This window comes from Metopolophium dirhodum, chromosome 3, assembly GCF_019925205.1.
Source record: "Metopolophium dirhodum isolate CAU chromosome 3, ASM1992520v1, whole genome shotgun sequence".
NCBI lineage: Eukaryota > Metazoa > Arthropoda > Insecta > Hemiptera > Aphididae > Metopolophium > Metopolophium dirhodum.
This window is the reverse complement of record NC_083562.1, coordinates 32,539,430-32,559,030: the sequence shown is the minus strand read 5'-3', so window position 1 is coordinate 32,559,030 and position 19,601 is coordinate 32,539,430. Positions and strand designations below refer to the sequence as shown.

General features: G+C 30.9%; 1 protein-coding gene across 4 annotated transcripts in view; it reads left to right on the top strand.

Annotated features, from left to right (window-relative positions):
* LOC132941343 (peroxidasin homolog) overlaps window positions 1-19,601 on the top strand; it is a 432,704-nt gene that overhangs the window by 223,736 nt on the left and 189,367 nt on the right. The window contains exon 1 of one of the 4 annotated variants that reach the window (XM_061009359.1): window positions 18,119-18,151. The exons of the other annotated variants lie outside the window; for them this stretch is intronic. The gene's annotated coding sequence lies outside the window, so the exon portion shown is untranslated. Of the gene's footprint in view, window positions 1-18,118; window positions 18,152-19,601 lie in introns of those variants that run through there. 4 annotated transcript variants of the gene reach the window in all.

The following is a 19,601-nucleotide window of genomic DNA, read 5'->3' as shown; positions in this document are numbered from 1 at the left end:
TATCTTTATAATGTTAATTATAATTCGGTAAATTCCTTGTCACACCGACTGCATATGTTAAGTATAGCCGTTAGGCTACGGAATATTATTAATTAACAATACAAACACAAGGATTTTCGTTACTTCTTTGAATAATATTATAATTTTTGAGGATTATTACAATGTATAGTATGAGAAAATCGTGTTTGGTTTTCTGTTAGATTATAGTTGCTAGATGCCTGCAGTGCATATTTCATAGTTCTTATCGTCTTGATGTGATTAAACACCACTTAACAACAATTTAGACGGATCGTATTTTTAGCGCTAATATTACGTCATTATCACGTCATAATGTTAGTCTAATTTTATAGTAGTTGTATTTTAAATGTTATATTATTAGGAATGTTATAATAATAATGTAATAAGCAATAATAACAATTCATTTCTCGTTGTAATGGACACAGATTTAATATTTTGTCCTGGAAAACAACAGTTATCGACCACCAGCTGCAGCTCAATAAATACATTTAGTGGGACGAGGTGGTAATGGACATAATATTCTATTATTGATCTAATTTATTTTCACGGATGTGAAATCGACCATTTACGTACGTTTATGGCAAATAATTGTAATTGCATTACAACGTAATATTAATTTTCTGCAGTTGTCTTATGCCTTTGTAAATTCCTATTCGGACCGTAATATGGGTATTGGGTAGGTACTAGGTGTACCTCCAATCCCAAAATAATGACCCATTCAACGTTATCATTTCTAAATAACTGCTGAGGTCTTTTTGATCGGCATATACAGGCTTTTGACGAAAATTGTTGGTGATTGATTAGAGCAGAACAGTATTTCAAATTGAAGAATTCCAATAATCGACCGTTATAACAGGTGTTAATCAAAACTTTTGACGTATCTTAAAATATATATGGTAACAACATAATTGTATTCGTTGTTTATGTCTTTAATCCAAAAGTTAAAACAAGATCATTATATATTTATTATATTTATTTTCAAATATTATTTATAACAGTATTTAGGAATATTTTACTGTTATTCTGTATTCACTGTTCTAAGTACTACAACTAGATGGGACAAAACAATATTTACTACAATATACATTTACAATTATGTTAGTTAAGATATTTAAGCAATCATGGGATGTATCAAAGTGAATGATTATTAAATCTAAAATTAAATTGATAGATATATTAAATTACCAAATTGGTCTCACGTACTATTAAATTGAGTGAAATATAAGTTTTTTGGGAAATGATAAAATACGAGTAGATATTAAATTATAATTTATAAAGTTGTACAAATTAAAGTGTTAGGTATACCTCTATGTTTTCATATTCTAGCAATCATGGAACTAACACCAAATTACATTGATACATTTTAAGTAAACTATATAGGTACTGCAGGTTATATCTATAGGTTTAAGCATTTAAAGTAGGTACTTAAACTTTAAAACTAAAAATTAAAATTGTATAAAAACTTTCTTTGAAGCGTATTATAATACTTATCCAGAAATAAATTATCAAACAAATTATAAATTAATAGAATAAAATATTAAAAGTTTCTAAATTAATGCGAAGTAACCAAATTGTATTTCATCTAAAATGGCATTATTCTACAATTTTTTTTCAGTTTCTGTAGTTTGTTTTAATTTTCTCATAAACAGAGGAACTATTAGTAAATTCAATAATTACTTTCACATAGTCTAAAAAAAGCTGAAAATTCTGATCCTCGCTCAGAAATTAACCCGGGGCGAGTTTATTAAAAAGTCCGTAGTTTTTCTGTAGTTATTTTTTTTCGAAATTTTCTAGAAAGCCACTGGGAAATAACAAAATATAATATAAGCTCTACGTCCTATGGTACCACTTCCAATTCCCAAAAACTGTTTTAAAAATAAAAACACCATTAGTACTTTGCTCAGAATCCTTTAAATACATTCTGAGTCAAGTAAAAAAACGAAAAGACCAAGTTTTTGCACTTCAAACCTACATACAAAAGTTTCAAATGCATTATTTAGCTAAAGCGAAGAATTACTTTTAATAAATATTTGTGAGGTACACATATTAAAAAAGGAAACCCATTTCTTTCGTGATGAATGTCAATTATTCAACACTCAATAATATTTTTCGTCTATCACTGACGCTTGAGTACATTATATGTTTTTATAATACCTAATAATATTAATAATTTTATAATAATAATTATATTACAAATTATTTGTATTTTGAGTTTATTGTTTTTGATGACTTGTTGAGTAAATTTACCACGATCTCTCCGAAGACCTTTATACATAATTATTATAATATTATAGTCATTGTGTTAAAAACATTCCCATCATTAAAAATATAATAATTAAATGTCAACATAAAATCCTGGTTTAGTGTGCAGGATGGCCTTTTCTTATATTTGTTCGGAAGAATGGTCCATTTACGAATTTCCTCGCACTCTGCATGTCGAATGCGCGTAGTTGTCTATTGTATACGTTTCCCGACCGGAACCCTATATCCCCTATTAAAAACGGTTCTTTGTTCCTCCAGCAGCGTCCCTTTAGTTTGTTTTGCTAGTCCAGCAAAGGCCAAAAGCCTTATCAGATAAAACCGTCCATTCTTGCAGATCAGCTTTACGCCGAACAATATATTATAATATATAACATGCATTATACAGCTATAAATCATTTGTTAGGGAAACAACCTCAATATTATTATGTCGGTGTGTAATACGAATTTAAAAAAAAATGTGTACCTAGCTCATAATAATATATTATAAATGTCGAGATCAAATTTCAAAAAAAAGAAACTTTTATAACTCGGACCTTCCACACACCATATGCGTATTATTATTATATTGTTTGAATAATGTACAGGCAATGCATATGAAGTTGTTTTTTAAAAATAAATAACGTTTCTATAATATTTCGTACAAAATAACTGACCCAATTGTTATGCATGGTGACACGAATATTATATTATTATATAGTTATTCAAATGTGTTTTCGTATCGAGTTTTATGTAACAGCGTGTCTAGACAGAAAACTTCGCGAGACAAACATACGAGACGAATAATATAAGATTATTATTATTATTATCAGTATTATTATTGTACATGCGAACATAGTGCATTATTATTATTGCTGGTAAAGTACTAGGTACCTATGTCGCTTTTTTGCAACAAAAAACACAGAGTAAGTATATAAAACATATATATAATATATATATATTAAACATATTATGCATTATGCGTATATCGCCACAAACTCGTGTTACGTTATAATCGAATAGGGCTCGAAACAGTTGTCGGACGTCGTCGAGCGTGTACGGTGTGCGTAACACTCTTTTTTGCTTTAAAAAGAAATGCATATATTATGAACGCACTGTACCCATAACTATAAAATGTATATTGTGTATTATTCTCTTGTTTATAAAAATATTTTAAGATTTTCTTAGAAACAGATTTTGAAATCCGTTTCCACTCAAAATCGTTTTGCATAATATACAATTTGTCAATGACAATAATAATTTTACTCAAATACATTTTCTTGCACGTACCGACTATGATCATATTATTATGCTCACTTGATGAGCTAGTACAGACACCAAAAACACAAAACTATTCAACATTTTTATAATCATGAAATAAAAATATATTATACAAATGACAGTTTTATTAAATTCTTGAAAACAGTACTCAGTCGCACATCGCTAACCTTTGGACGGTGTTAACGGTCTTATGTTTTTTCATATTTCGCTGTCTCAGCTTATTTGCTTCATTGATCTTTACACGTTATAGTCTTTATACTGTACGCATATTGTCAAATTAACACTACAATGATATAATATATGAAATAATAGTCAAATATACTTTATATTTTCTTTGTTTACTCTTAGTTTAGTTATTAAAACTATGATATTTACAACACTATTCATGTACATATTATATTATGTAATATACGTCTTATTATGCTTGATTGATGTATTATTAAATCATAACTAATCAATTTTAATCAAATTGTACTTACTTACTAAACGTAAATATTACGGATTTTGTTTGACTAATAAATGTTGAGTTGAAAAATATGTTAAAATTTTTATTGGGTGGGGCTGGGGACATGTACGTCTCTTTTTGTTTAGAATTAGAGGTAATTATAAGTAAGCTAGGTGGGGAGGATCTGCTCGTATTTTTATTCCACATTCTTTATAAAAGAGTATAAAAATACTTTACCTATCATAATTTTGTGTATAGGTACCTGCTTCGTTGAACTAAAACTGTTATGTTGATATTATTATCAATAATTTTTAAATGTTAAAATGTATTATTATTATTATTATTTTTTTTTTTATTCATTTAAGTAATTTACAATCTATACAACATTATGTACAATGAGCAAATAGGATATTTAATATAATATAAAGTAGCAGAATTTAACATTTGTGGGCAGGCACTAAATGTATTATTAAAACGTTTTATTTTAGGAATAGGTACTATTAATTATTTGTTAACTCAATCATTATTTAGATATTCATTATAATATCATATATTTTATTCCATTGAAGTTTTTTTGATTCAAAAAATGATTTGTCATGTCCAAATAGCAGTTACAGCGTATAATTCAATTAAGTATTACCTGTCAATAACTCACTATGACGATATAGTTTGTACATTTAAAATTTTAAATAATGTGTTTTATATAATATAATATGCCATGGTCAGTGTTAATTATTACGTAATATCGTGGGTTTTTTTATATCGGCTCATATAGTACCTATATATTGACTTTAGAATACCTATTGATGTCAATTTTATACTATCGGTTTCTCAGCTATATTTTAGAAAATTTCATGTCAGATTATATAACAACAATATGATATTATACTATACAATATGGAACAAGTATGTGTACTTTTTGGAGGTCATTACTCATTAACAATAGTGTGTTTAATATTATGTCATTTTAGATATATCTAATATTATATATCTTATATTTGATATACGTTTATAAAAACATATCAAATACATGTGTTATAACAATTAACAATTCACGCCGAATCGTTCGATATTATTGTACTTCAATAAATTATAATATAAATTATGCATTTTTATTTTTGCCAGACCAAACTTTATTTATTCAAAACCGTAACAATATTTTTTTGCAAGTTTCGTTTTTGGAAACTCTTCGTATAGTTTCTTCGTCCTACTCATGGTGTTCGCCACGACTGTATATATCACAAAGTTCTCCGTAAAACAACATAACTACGTTCCCAAGGGCTCTATGGTTGCGTTTGTGAGGGTGGCGGATTTAATACGATTTTACAATCAAATACGGTCGAGGTGAGGCGAGTTGCGGTTAAAGTGATTTAATTAGTCAGTGGCCAGGGCGGGCGCCGGCTCGTTATTGGCACAGATCCATAAAATCAATAAAAAAAAAAAAGCAGCATACCTTTAGCTCTTCTCCTCCCATGCTATGTTAAGAATTTGATCAAGACTGGGAAAGTCAGTGTATTATAATTTGCAATAATGTTAAAAGTTTAAAATGGATTGCATATTTTTTTTAAACAAGTCGTTAAGGTTTTACTCGTAAGGTCGTGAGGTATTAGACGCTATTGTTACATGCAATTACATTATGTTTATAAAGTATAACTAAAATTCAACTCGTTAAGGTAAAAATGTTATATCCCAGTCTTGTATTTGAATGGTTTTAACAGCCGATTAACTTAACTTAATTCTTTTAAAGCTCAATGTAGTATGTTTAATGGTGAAATTAACACCCATATCAGGTATTAAAGAAAATATAAATCACTATCAAATAATCAACATATAATAAACTCACAATATTAAAAAGGACATTTTATTGTTATTATTTTAAATAAAAAATTGTCTTGTTTATTGTAATATATATATTTTGTTTGATTTCAATAGTTTATTTTTACCTATAATATAAGTATAGTTACATTTTTTTTAAACTTATTTACCGCATACAAATTATTCTCAACAGGAGAGAACAAAATTTAATATATTAAATCGGGAACTTTACAAGCACGCACTGGTTTTTAAACTTGGACGTTTTTAATATTATCGGCAATGTGACGAATTTCAGCCATCAAAAAAAATGTTTTAACCACATTTATTAGTATGTGATAAAAATAAAATAAAAAATAAACGCGCCTATACATTTTTTATTTATCGGACCACCAGTGCCGTGCAGGTTCTTGCGTATCACGTGGTTAAAATATCTTACTGTAAAAATGATGGGCTTTGGGCTTATCAAACACCGAACAATTTCATTGTAGTAACACTAATAAATAATAATAATAATAGTAGTGGTAAAGTGTGTGGTTATAAATTATAATATTATATTCCATTTGCGTGTCACTGCGAAAATTGTTAACCGCAGTCGGCGGAAGTGGTGGGACGACGATGTCACTGCACATCGAAATTACATTATAACACGACTGTTATCACGCGTTATACCTATTATCGTCTCACAACGACGTGTCAATGATTTTTCGATAGTTTTGGCACTCTCATTTCAGCGCTTCCAGCGAGCAGCTGAGGAGGAGCGCCGCCAGAGTTGGTGACTTGACGGCGACCAAAACCCTACGTATACTATGACGGAATCGTGACGTGTGGAAGTGGTAAAGTATCAAAATTTCGATCTAGGTCACGAACGGGTGAATTCGAATAAATGTGGAAAACGTTCGTTGTTGTTCTTTTCCTCGGATGTATAGGTACGTGTGTATGTACATGATATTATGTAAAAAGGAAAAATGACAAACAAGAGCGCAACGCCAACTATACAAATCATATAATATAGCAGTCGACACGGAACGCGCGGGGGTGTATATATATTTTATCAGCATAACAAATTGTTGTCGGTCTCTCCTCTGGTTTTTTTTTGTTTTTCGACGCTGCGGCTTTTGTATCTTATACACACACACACACACACACACACACACACACCCCAAATATATATATTCACCACCACAGCGCGCGGGGGTTATAGGGCACGAACGATATTTCGAGAGCAGGACATGCCTAGAATATTAAAAACGAGAGGACAGTCGACCGGCTCTGGTATATGCAGAGCGGCGGCGCGGGAAATTTAAACACGAGCTCCTCCGCTAGGTAAAACAAAAAAAAAATAAAAGTATTTACGTGATATATACATACATATATTATGTTATATCGTTATGTTTACTTATATCCTAAAGACCATTGGAAAACCCGCAAAAAACGTACCGCGCAGCCGTGGCACGCTCGGTGGATAAACATTGTTTTCGCGTCTTAGAGACGAAAAACTCACTAAATATCGCGTTTATTGTGCGGAGGTTAAGTCCGGTGTAGACCTGGGCGATCCTACCCCGCTGTGCCCACCATAATATTATTATACATGTACAATACGTATATCGGATATCCGGCCGGCATACAAATGCACATGCTCTGTGTATACCTATGTATACTATGCATATATATATATATGTGTGGCAACGCGCCGCAGTTATATGTCCGGCTCACGTGTGCGTTTTAGTGAACTTCGCGAGCTATTTCAGACAATAAATGACGCGATTTACGAGACGGTCGTAAAAACGACTGCTGCGTTATATTATTGTTGTTGTTATTATTACACGTGCCGGCCAGCGGAGGAGCGGATTGAATTTCAGCCAAGATATAAAGCCCGGCGGCACGCTTTGCGCATCCATCATGTGGCTCGGAGATGAGTTTGAGATCAAACGACCGTTGGACGATACGCTGTGGCCCCCCGCGAATGGGCTGCAAAACTTTCGCGTATACTTCACCGGTAGGTACCGATAACTTTTTCGTCCGCGACAAATTAAACATATTATTATCTTTCTGATAATATTATACCTAGTTGGTACTTATATAAGTGCGTTATGTGCCGTGTTATATTGTACGCACGACTCTGTTTGTGTTTTACGATTGTTTCACTAACCACAATATACCTACTGCAGCGAGATAGGAAAATCGTTTTTGATAAGACACAATCGCCATAATATCATAGTACAATATATCATGTAACAACAACAACAACAACAACAACAGCAAAAACAAAATTAAGTTCCCAGTAAAATTTATAATTTTAAAGCTTATCTGTGTGCTATGATAGCACACATTTTACCCTTACGCGATATAATTTTAAATGATAGATACTGAAATCTACGCGTGTTGTTTTTTAATATCCTTATAATACGAACATACGGTGCATAAAAACCCTTATACACACATACATCCTGTTAATTTATAGAAATGATTAGTTAGTTATAATGGCTGTTGAAAGTTATATATTAGTACCCGATTGAAGTCTAAATATTATTTTTTTTCTAGATTTTTTCAAGTATAACATGATAATAATATGGATATATCTGAATATTTCCAACCAAAAATTTACCTATAATTAAAAACATTATTTAATAAATAAAACTTTTTAATTAAGACATTATTTTTAGGTTCTGATCGGAGCGATGGATGTTTTGATGATGATAATGAATTGTGTTTTTAGGCCTTTATTTCGATTTTTATTAGGTTTTTTTTGTTATATTGTCTATACGAAATTTTTTGCTTGGTCAAAAAAACTTGAAAATTTAATACAAGCTTCCTAAAAGTTTTCCTAAATAAAATTTACGGAGAGTCAATTTAATTTTTTATGAGCGTTAAATGTTCAAATTTTTTGACATTGCAGGAGTTCTCACGTAAATTAACGAATTCTCCTCGAACGGTTTTCTGATTTGTTGTAATTCAAAAACAAATAACCATAAATATTTGAAATTTTCACAGTATAGAAAAAAATGTTCAAATGCAATTTTTTTGGCTAAAATGAATTCAACCATCATCAACAAAACACTGTTACGGTGTTCCATCATTACAATAAAGTAATTTTATGAGATGATTATAATCATACCTTTAAGTATGAAATTGTATTGTTCTTAATATTACTCTTTACATTACACTAATGGACGAGATTAAAATAGAATGCTTTCTAACTTCGTATACATTACCTATCCAAGTAGTTGTTTTTAGTGTGATTATTTTGCTGTCGTACAATTAAAATAGCACGCATTTTTAATTATTCCCTGGTATATTATTATTATCCACCTCAAAACAGCAAATGTTCCATAAAACTATGTTTCAGACTTTGTACTTTATTATTCACCGTGTATATAGTATATAAATAACTGCGTACTACCACGTCTTCATACATTTGATGATATTCGTTGATAAACATAAAACATGGTGATGGGACGTACTGTCGCATCTGAACAATATTATTATTTTATTGCAGGAAGAACTAGTGGTAAACACATTGTCTAAAAATGGGTTATCTCTAAAAAAAAAAAATGAATGTTTTAACTTGATACCCCAAAGAATACGAACAATTTATGGATAAACTCAAATTATTTTACGATGAGTTACGTATATTTCTATATTGTTATAAAAAAATATTTTATCAAACATTAATATAAACATTTTTGGGTGCGATAATAAGATGTTGTTTTAATATCTTCTCACAAGTGTATAAACATATTATATTATTATAATTTAACTTCAATTTTAAATGAATAGCTAAATGTACCAATAGTATATTGGGTGTGGCATATAAAACATAACATTATAAACTAGTATATTAAAGAATATAGGTACCATTAAAAATGAACGCTTCAACGATACCAAAAATACTTTGACGTAGGTATAATGTCAAACGGAAAATATAATTTAACCGAGAATTCCAGTGGGATCGCGATAAGAGAAATAAGGAAAAACATAATATAATATTAAGCTGTACATAATAATGCTGTATAAAAGCCGCTGGAAACATTGTGAATTGTTTATTCAGTGAAAATAAATGGAATACCTACGATAAATCTCAAAGGACTTCTCGTCAAACCATTACGGGTTGCGTTAGTCGTCCAATGCGGTATGGCCGCTGCAATTTTAAACGTTTATCACATAAACTCGCTAAATACATTGTTTGTTCGTTATAAGTCTATCAATTGCCTTATTTTACTTGTTGTCGAATGTGGTTTACATAGTGTTTGTCTGGTTTACCGATTGCAAAAAAGGTTGTGTGTGAGGGTGTGGACTGTCCTTCGGTTTAAGGAGCTTATCCGAATTGTCGGGAGCAAGTGCTGCACTCTTAACGAGCATAATCCTCCCATCCGATTTACGTGACAAGGCGCTAAAGGGGACTTTCCAAGTTGTCATTAACCTCGCTGAGTACAACATCCGCGCTCAGTCACTTTATAGATTGATTATCGTGATCACAGACATATTATTATCTCCTACGAATCTTTCGATAATACCGATCGATTGTATAAATGTATAACTAATAGGGTGCTTACTGTTGTTACATAGTTTTTTTTATCTGTAGCGGTTGTAGGTTTGATCTCGTATTAGGTTGACAAGAAATTCGATATTTCACTCTGGCCCTAGTTTAATATTAGAAGTCCTATATGTTAAACAGCTTTATATTCATTTCAAAGTTATAATTTATGTTGATGTCAAATTATTAGTCGTATAGACATCGCATCACATATTATATCACTCGTATATTATATTAATGCTAAATGAAAGTATCTTCAAGTGGATAAATAATAATATAGTATGCCACTTATAAATGAGTACCTATATATAGCGCCAAAAACATATCGTTTCGATTTTACATGTACCAGATAACTTATATAATATATACACGTTGAATGATTAGGGTAGTACACATAATATAGTTTAATAACTAAATATGGAAATATTATAAAAATTCAGTATACAGAATGATTCGCCAAGCATGCTCAGTGCTCACCCCCATGTTGTACTTTACTAATAACTTATTCAAATTCTTAAATATTTTTTTTTTACTACCTAAGGAGTGGTGACACAATAACTTCTGTTTTTCAAATGAGAAGCCTTTTTTGTACTGTAAATAATTATCATTCAATAAATTTATCAGAAAAAATATTTTCTGCTTAACGGTATACTTTAAAAAATATGTTCCTAAAATAAGTTTGAATCACTAAAGGACACTAATAAAATGTTGAAAAATCATAATTTAAATAAAAATGTGAATGTTTAATCACTCTTAACAATTAAAAAATACGTCATTGGAGGTTATATATTATATTAGAGCATTAGACCACTAAAGTTAATTGATAATTTTAATTTGTCACTGACAACTAAAAGGAAATATAATCAAAGTATCGAAAATGCTCAATATTTACGTACAGCATCCCAAATAAATCCAATTAAATAGGTATAGCTGCGTATATCTTATATTATATTAACAGTTACCTATATATTTAATGAACGTCGAATGTGCTAATATGTATTTTAGCTCGAAAACCTGAACCCTGGACACGCCGGACGAGTAGGACGTATTCTGTTCGCTCAAGCAGGGATATAATCCCATGGGAAATCTCCACAGAAATATCAGAAAAACATTCAGTGAAATGAAAACCAGAGTAGCTAAAACGAGATCAAATATGACAAAGTGGGTAAATTGACAGAGGTCAGACAATGTTAACTGATACTGCTACGGGGGACTAAACGACAATGGCTTACCAGCTATGTTTTTGACTACAAAATTATTTACAACTTTCATTGTTTTTACAAACTTTAAACGCTTATAAAAAAAAAAAAAAATGTTGACCAAGTAATTTCGATAATTTTCGAATGCTGTAAGACGATAATTCAAAGATTTTCGTAGCACCAATCTTTAGAACTAAAAAATAAAAAAAAATATTGTAAATAAAATATTTTTGAATAGGTATCTACTATATATTATAATATTACGAAGATTTTCAAAAGTATTATGCATTTTTACTTTTGATCGCTCAAAATACAGATAGATTTAATTTTCTTTCAGCAACAACCAACAAGTTCAAGGTTGAAGTATTTTTACTGCTCAGAGATGTGATTACAGAGTCAATAAAAAACACACACACTATGTTAAATCAATATACATTCATCACTCTATGTAGAATCTACAATGACTAATATCAATGCTAATATGTAGGTAATAATAATTGAAAATTAAATGATCCCTCGTATGAACTTGTTTTATATCAGTTATAGTATTAGTTATATATTAGTTATATAGTAAGTACCTAATAACATATTTTAACAATCAATGGTTTAACAAATTGTAAAACATTCTTTTTGTAGACTTCTGTTAAAATATAAAAAACGCTAGTCAGTGTGATGTATCTACTATTATGATTCATTGTGGGACCAAAAAATGCAAATTTTGCATGTACCTACAATGAACCAAATGTACAATTTCCCTTTTTATTAAAAAATAAATAATAAAAATACTATAACCTAAAATTAAAAACGAAACTGAATAGTTGTGTAAAACTTTTTTAACCGTAATATATTTTAAAGACTGATTGATTTATTTTTGCAATAATTTAAAGCCTTTTTGTATAAAAAGAAGTAAAAATAATAATAAAAAATAAACAACTCTGTCCCAACTACTTTTGTAGTCTGATAATGTATGCATAATATTTCTTATGATAAATGAATAAATAAATTTATAAACACATAAAGATAATATGTTGTTATAACTAAATTGGAAGCCACCAAAATATTGTGAAGATACAAAGGAGCAAAGAAGCCATGAAGAATTTTGATACCTCTGAGGAATACAGAAAAAATCACTATTGGGACTTTAGAAATTTAGGTGACAAGATTATTATTATTATTATTTTTACCGCTAGTTCTTAATTTTATTTAATGATACAAATAATGTGAACATTTTCTGAAATACCTTTAGAGGGTTACTTGGATGAAAATTAATCGTTATCATTCAATAATCGGACCGTGGCCTCAGTGCTTCGGGTATTACAAATAACGATTTCTCCAGGTTAGTAAATCACTCATTTTCAGTGGCGTTTTGCCAAGGGAGTCCTTGAAACTGTGAATTTCCTCCAGTAGATAAAAAAGAGAAGGAATAAATAATTATATTAAATATTTAAAAGCAAAACAAAGTTTTCTTATATTTTTATGTAGCATATTAATCAAATTTTATAATAGTGTATATATTTTTTTGAAATAACCAAACAATTATTTTTGTGTTAATTATCCGACGGAAAATTAATGTGTATTTATAGTTGTTTTAGTTTCCCAGAGTCAGGAAAAAGCTATTATATATTTTGTGTTGCTTATAACTTTTTGCTCAATAATATTATTGTGTGTTAGATGTTAATAAATTACCGTTGAATTCGATAAAATAAAATTATGCATAGATATATGTCATATTTTGCTGTGGAAATAATTGTATATTACGTTCAGTTTGATTTTGGCCGTATACTATCAGAATGTTAGCATGAGACCAAAATTCACCAACGCGAAGAGAGGTACTGCCAAAAGATAACGATGTAAGAGGGTGAAAAATGTTTGTGAGTACAAACAAATTTATTTTTAATTATTTTAGAGCGCGTAACATTTTAGGTTTTCATTTGAAAAATGCATTTATATCTTTACATGTAATTCTTGAAATTCCATAAGACATTGGGCATTTGAAAATAAGATGATCTTTATATGTTAACAGTTCAAGACACTTAAAAATTCCAAAAATAAGAATATTAGAATACGTAAATATAATTAAAACACAGGTGAATCACCCGGAAAATTGTAACGCGATGTATGACGACAGCAAGCCTGGGCATAACCGAGTTAAAAAGTTAAAGTTAGGTTAATTTTAACTTTTTAACACAACTTTTTAAAATGTAACATTCATTGACTCACTTTTTAACTCAACTGATTTTTATTGATATAAACTTAATAATTAATAAATAACGAGTTACTTTTAAGTAAATCCAAGTTACTTAATTTATAACAATAATTAAATAATAAATATAATATACAATCATTATTGATGATAGGTACGTTATATTACATAAGCATTTACTTTTCATTATTTTAAGCCATATTCCTGAATATTCACATATTAAAAAAAAATAACCTTACTTAACCTAATAAGTTAATTGTAAGTTTTCATAATAATTATAACTATATTAACCTAACTGAGTTGAAAAAAAAAATTAAGATAACTATTAACTTTAAGCTTATTAAAATATTTTCAATCAACTTAACTATTAACTTAAAAATTATCATTAACTTGCTCAGGCTCGGACAACATAGTCTGTATACCAAATGATTAGTACTGCAGTTGTGTTGTGTATAATATTGTGTAGTACGAGTATCAATGATGGTGAATGGTTTCCGGGACGACTGTCGTCGGGTGATCGGTTTTCTGATAATTTAATATTAAATATAATATTTACACGCTATAATGTACCTACGTAGTAATAATATTGTCTGGCTTTTATTTGTTTTCATCCCGACGTTATATCACTTTCTCGGACATCCAGTTCCATTCGTTAAGACTGAAACGCTCGAGGGAGGAAAATATAGAAAATCCGCGACGACCAGTCCGCGTCGACCGCATCGCAATATACGTAAACTAGACCGGAGAGCTAGTATTAAAACATTTTCAATCTACTTAACTCAACTCAATTAAAAATTATCATTAACTTCCTCAGACTCGGACAACATAGTCTGTATGCCAGATGATTGGTACTGAAGCTGCGTTGTGTATATTGTGTAGCACGAGTAATGAGTATCAATGATAGCGAACTGTTTCCGGGACGACTGTCGTCGGGCGATCGGTTTTCTGATAATCTATACTAATATATAAAGCTGTAGAGTTTGTTTGTTTGAACGCGCTAATCTCAGGAACTACTGATTCGAATTGAAAAATTATTTTTTTGTTGGATAGTCCATTCATCGAGGAAGGCTATATAGGCTATGTTATAACATCACGCTGCGACCAATATTAATAGAAGTGCTCAAACAGGGATTTTGAGATTTGCGATGGAAATATTTGTTTATAAATGTTTGCTATTGGTTATAGGAGAAATAATTAATAGAAATAGAATTTATTTATTATTGGTTGCTATTGGTTAATCGGGCAGATCAGGTTAGGTTAGGTTAGGTTAGGTTAGGAATATGTATTAATTGATTATATTAATCCACCGTATTATATCAAAATAAACTTGGTAGAACTTTGATACTTTAGAGTTAAATCATACACTTACGTACAAACAGCACTGGGTCGTAGGTAGATTGCCTACCTGATAATATACTGCTGCGAATCAGAATCTTCATTCCATGCAACAGAAAAGTTAAGATAAATTTTAAACACCATACACCGAATATTAAATAACGAATTGAACAAAGTTTGAGTCATATAGAGTTGGTACATTTAACGGGCAACGAAGTGCACAGGATCAGCTAGTTTGATAATAAATATATTATTTACACGCTATATTGTACGTGGTTAATAATAAGGTCTGACTTTTATTTATTTTCATCCCTGCAACGTCATATCACCTTCCTGGACATCCCGTTCCATTCGTTAGGGCTGAAACGCGCAAGGGAGAGGAAAATATAGAAAACCCGACGACCTGCAGTCCGCGCGACACGCGTCGACCGCATCGCAATAATATTCGTAAATTATAATAATATCACACAGGAGACGTTTACAGCATTGCGGCGGTGGTAGTCCGTATAATATAATAATATATGATAAGTTGTCGCATTTTGCAAGACGTGTATTTTTGATAGTCTATTATAATAATATTATAGTACGCTGGGCAGCACGCGCGCCGAACTTTGACAGCGACGGCCGATAATTGGATTTGTCGGTCCGCGAGACAGAATAGAGTGATTCACCACCAAGCGCCACACTTTTTATCCTCTAATAATGCATTCGACCGAATTGTGATTTATTTAAAATATGTTTTACTGTAAGCTTATAATGATAAAAATGTGGACCTTATAGTTGCAGTATTGTAAGACAACAATGTCGTGATGCGTGGCATGTGTTCGTCAGTCGTGGTGATTGGGGTATTTATATGAATGTAGGTATTATGTATTTTTTTTTTGTGTTACCCATATATTTTATTTATTTTCCTACAAATATATTATTATATACGAGACACAAAAAACTGCACCTGAAGACGTGCGAAGTTTATTTTGATTATTCAGCACACGTATTTTCCATGCGTCGTCCGTCTAATTGAATTATGTGGTATGTATGAGGTACATATTATATAAGGTCAGTTCTTGGACTGTCACGGTTTGAGAATTTTATTTTAATTTTAAATTCCGATTGGACCGAGAAAGGCGTATTGTACTGTTATCATAATTACATATTTTTATTTTTAAACAACGTCGAAAAACAAATAATATTGCCGGTCACTTGAGATCGCATTTTTTATTATTATCGTATATAACTGTAGCCGTACTTTGTTTAACATAGGTATGCTGTTGGAACGGGTACGGTTTTTTTTTCTAACTGATTTTCACGAGGCCGATTTTCGTAACACTTTTTGTATTGCCATAGAATCGTAGAAACGTAGATGAACAATAAAAACAAAAAAAAAAAAAAATGAATTAAATTCCTAAAAAAATATAGCATGATACTAGATATTTTTCACACACAAAAACGTATCTACGATCCATCAATTTTCTTTGGAGAGGAAATAATATATCTAGTACTTGGTAGCGTGCTACTTGTAATAAATACGAAAGACATTTTTTCTCTGCAACTATATAATATACACCTTACGTGTCCATTTCTATACATATAACGGAAGGAGATCACAGAATTGCCACGGCGAAACGGCATTTGTCGGCCCCAAAGTGTAATAAGTTACACATATTGTGACTAATAATTATTCTGGATTATGGACACACACTTTACGAGCTATATTAGTATGGAATATAAACACAATTTGTTTTACATCTTTCCGATCAATGCAATAGTATGCGTATTATGCTTAACACATGTTACTATAGTATAATAATATTATGCCTGACCACCGAGAAGAGATACTTAGCGTATTTAATTATAATTCCCCGATAAATAATTTATCGCCTCCGTCCACCCACTATGCCGAGATTACCGTCAAGTATGTTAACGATTAAATTAATATATTTTATATTAAAACAGATTGTTCATTATAATATATTAACTAAAGTAAATTATTTATAGTTACCTATAATAAAACTATTTGCAATATTATATTAATTTTTATTTTTTGTTTTAACCGACGACGACGCCGCGGCAACATCTTTTGCATTACTTCCGAAATTATATCCCGTATCGCAATATTATTCTATATTATAATAATTAAATGTTATTTTCTCGTGAGCGTAAATTTTTGTTTTTATTTTTTTGGTTTTTATAAAAAAAGCTCATTTGTCCGTAGGATAAGTATGGCTATAGTATAGTGCTATGCGAAGATAAAGGACATACTCAAGGTTTTATAAACGGAAAGTGTACACTGTGTGTACTCATACTATGCTATTATTGCTGCTTAGTGCGTATATTCTATGGTTTCGTGTGGTTTGATATATTATATAGAATACGCCGTACAAACGGATTTTGACTTTTCTCGAAATCGTGTTTTGAAGCGATCGAATTCAGCGAGCCATTCGTGTCGATAAAGTGACCGATTGAGGTTTTTTAATCCTATCGATAGATAGGAACTTTAATACTCGTTTCAAATTCGTAGAAGCTATTGGACGTGTCTGCGGTATAAATTAATCTCTCTGAATTTTTCTTAGCAAGTAGTTTGTAGGGCATCATTAGCAAGTGGTAGAATAGATTTTTTGTCAATAAAATAATAAAATAAAACGTAACAAATTAATAAACGTATAAATATTATACAAACTAAAAATAAACAAACAAACAAATAATATTGTTTGTTTTATTATTTATTTGAGCTTATGCAGTTTTACCAATGTTGGAATATTTAATCTGTTATATTATAGTTTATTGAACTCTTGTTTTTCGTTTAAATTTGTTCTCCCCCCGCGGGATTTGATGCTCACTGTTATTTTGACGAAAACTTACTTATTTATCGTTGTATTGTACCGCGTAAATTGAAAAACCTAAGAATTCTGAAAACCTTTTTTGAATTCGTTTCCACTTAATATATTTTTCTAAAATTTGCCTTTTAAAAATTCTAGGAGATGAAGAATTTTCGATCAGTGATTTTACAAAAATACGAGATATAAACCGAGACGGGTGCAAACAAACTGCAGAGATAATCACGAGTTTTGACTTGAAACTTTCAAGTAAACTTCATAACATATTTAAATATTTTTTTCAGATCTCTTACTACGGCATTAGGTACTAGTTTTGTCAGTACCACGTTGGTCGGAAAATATACGCTTCTTAGGGACATATTATTATTATATTACTCGTCGACCGCAGATTGGGTGACATGTGCGAATCGTACACTAATGATCACACTTACTACGGTCGTGGTATCAAATCACCCGAGTCAATATAGGAACCGTGTTTATTTTTTTGGACACAAACGAGAGTCTTCGTCGTCAAAATCGTTTCCTACTTTCTAGTTCGACTAGCAATGTCGGTCAATGGACTGCATCAGACCCCCCGGGTGTTGTAACGATGTCGACCACCAGAGGTACCGATCAGACGAAATCTGGAGACGGACGCTCATATCGGAATATTGTCATATAAGATACATAAGGTACTTGCAAACTTTTTTGAACGTTTTGTATTTACGCGCACGCAGTATGCATATAATATTATATTATGGTCAATCAAGACGTGTTCAACGTCTATGTCCATGAATAGTAATCGGATTACCACATATTATATATTGTACAACCCCCGTGAATAGCTTTGCGCACTTGCGGTCCACCCCGGCGAGTGACGGTGATAATAATAATAATAATAATATATATTAAAATATACGACCCGTACGTGGGTGGGTGCAAATGTATTGTTATATTATATTGTACCTGCTGTATGGTAATAACTGTGTGGGCCTTTGTGCGTGTGTGTGCGTGTGTGTGTGCGTGTGTGTGTATGTGTGTGTGTGTAAGCTTTTTGTCGGTCGATGAAAGTAAAATGCCCGCACCACGCGTGGGTGTATGTGCGTGAGTGCGTTTAGTGGACAAGTGAAACATCCCAGGTCTCGAGTTCGGGATTTTCCGGTCCGTTGGATCGACGAACGGTTTTCGCTGAAATTGTCGTGTATACCTACGTATATAATATATCGTGCACACTCGTTTTGGCCGACGAATTTTGGTTAGAGACTATATTTCATCCAGATTTTTGCCCGGACGCAATGTACGCGTGACAATGATATAATGTTATATCGTACCTGTTTATACCTCTAGTAACTACTGCGATCTACAGAACCCGAGCAATTATGTGAAATGTATCATTACAATTTGTCGTTAAATATGTACTTAAAATTCGGTAAGTTGACTGCAAATTTGAAGAAACAAATTCAAGCAGGTAGGTATGCGTATCATCATATGGATTAAAATTATACGTTATTACATTATTTTGTAAAAGTAAATAAGCTAGTAGAAACATTTAAAATAAATAAGTCACTCGATAAGCCACAACGGTAAGAACAATTACTAGGTATAATGTAGTTAAATTGTATTTTACCAAAAAAAACTGATTTAGTAAATATACCAAGACAACATTATAATATAATATAATAATATCATATTAAACATCGTTGTACCTATATGATTCGTT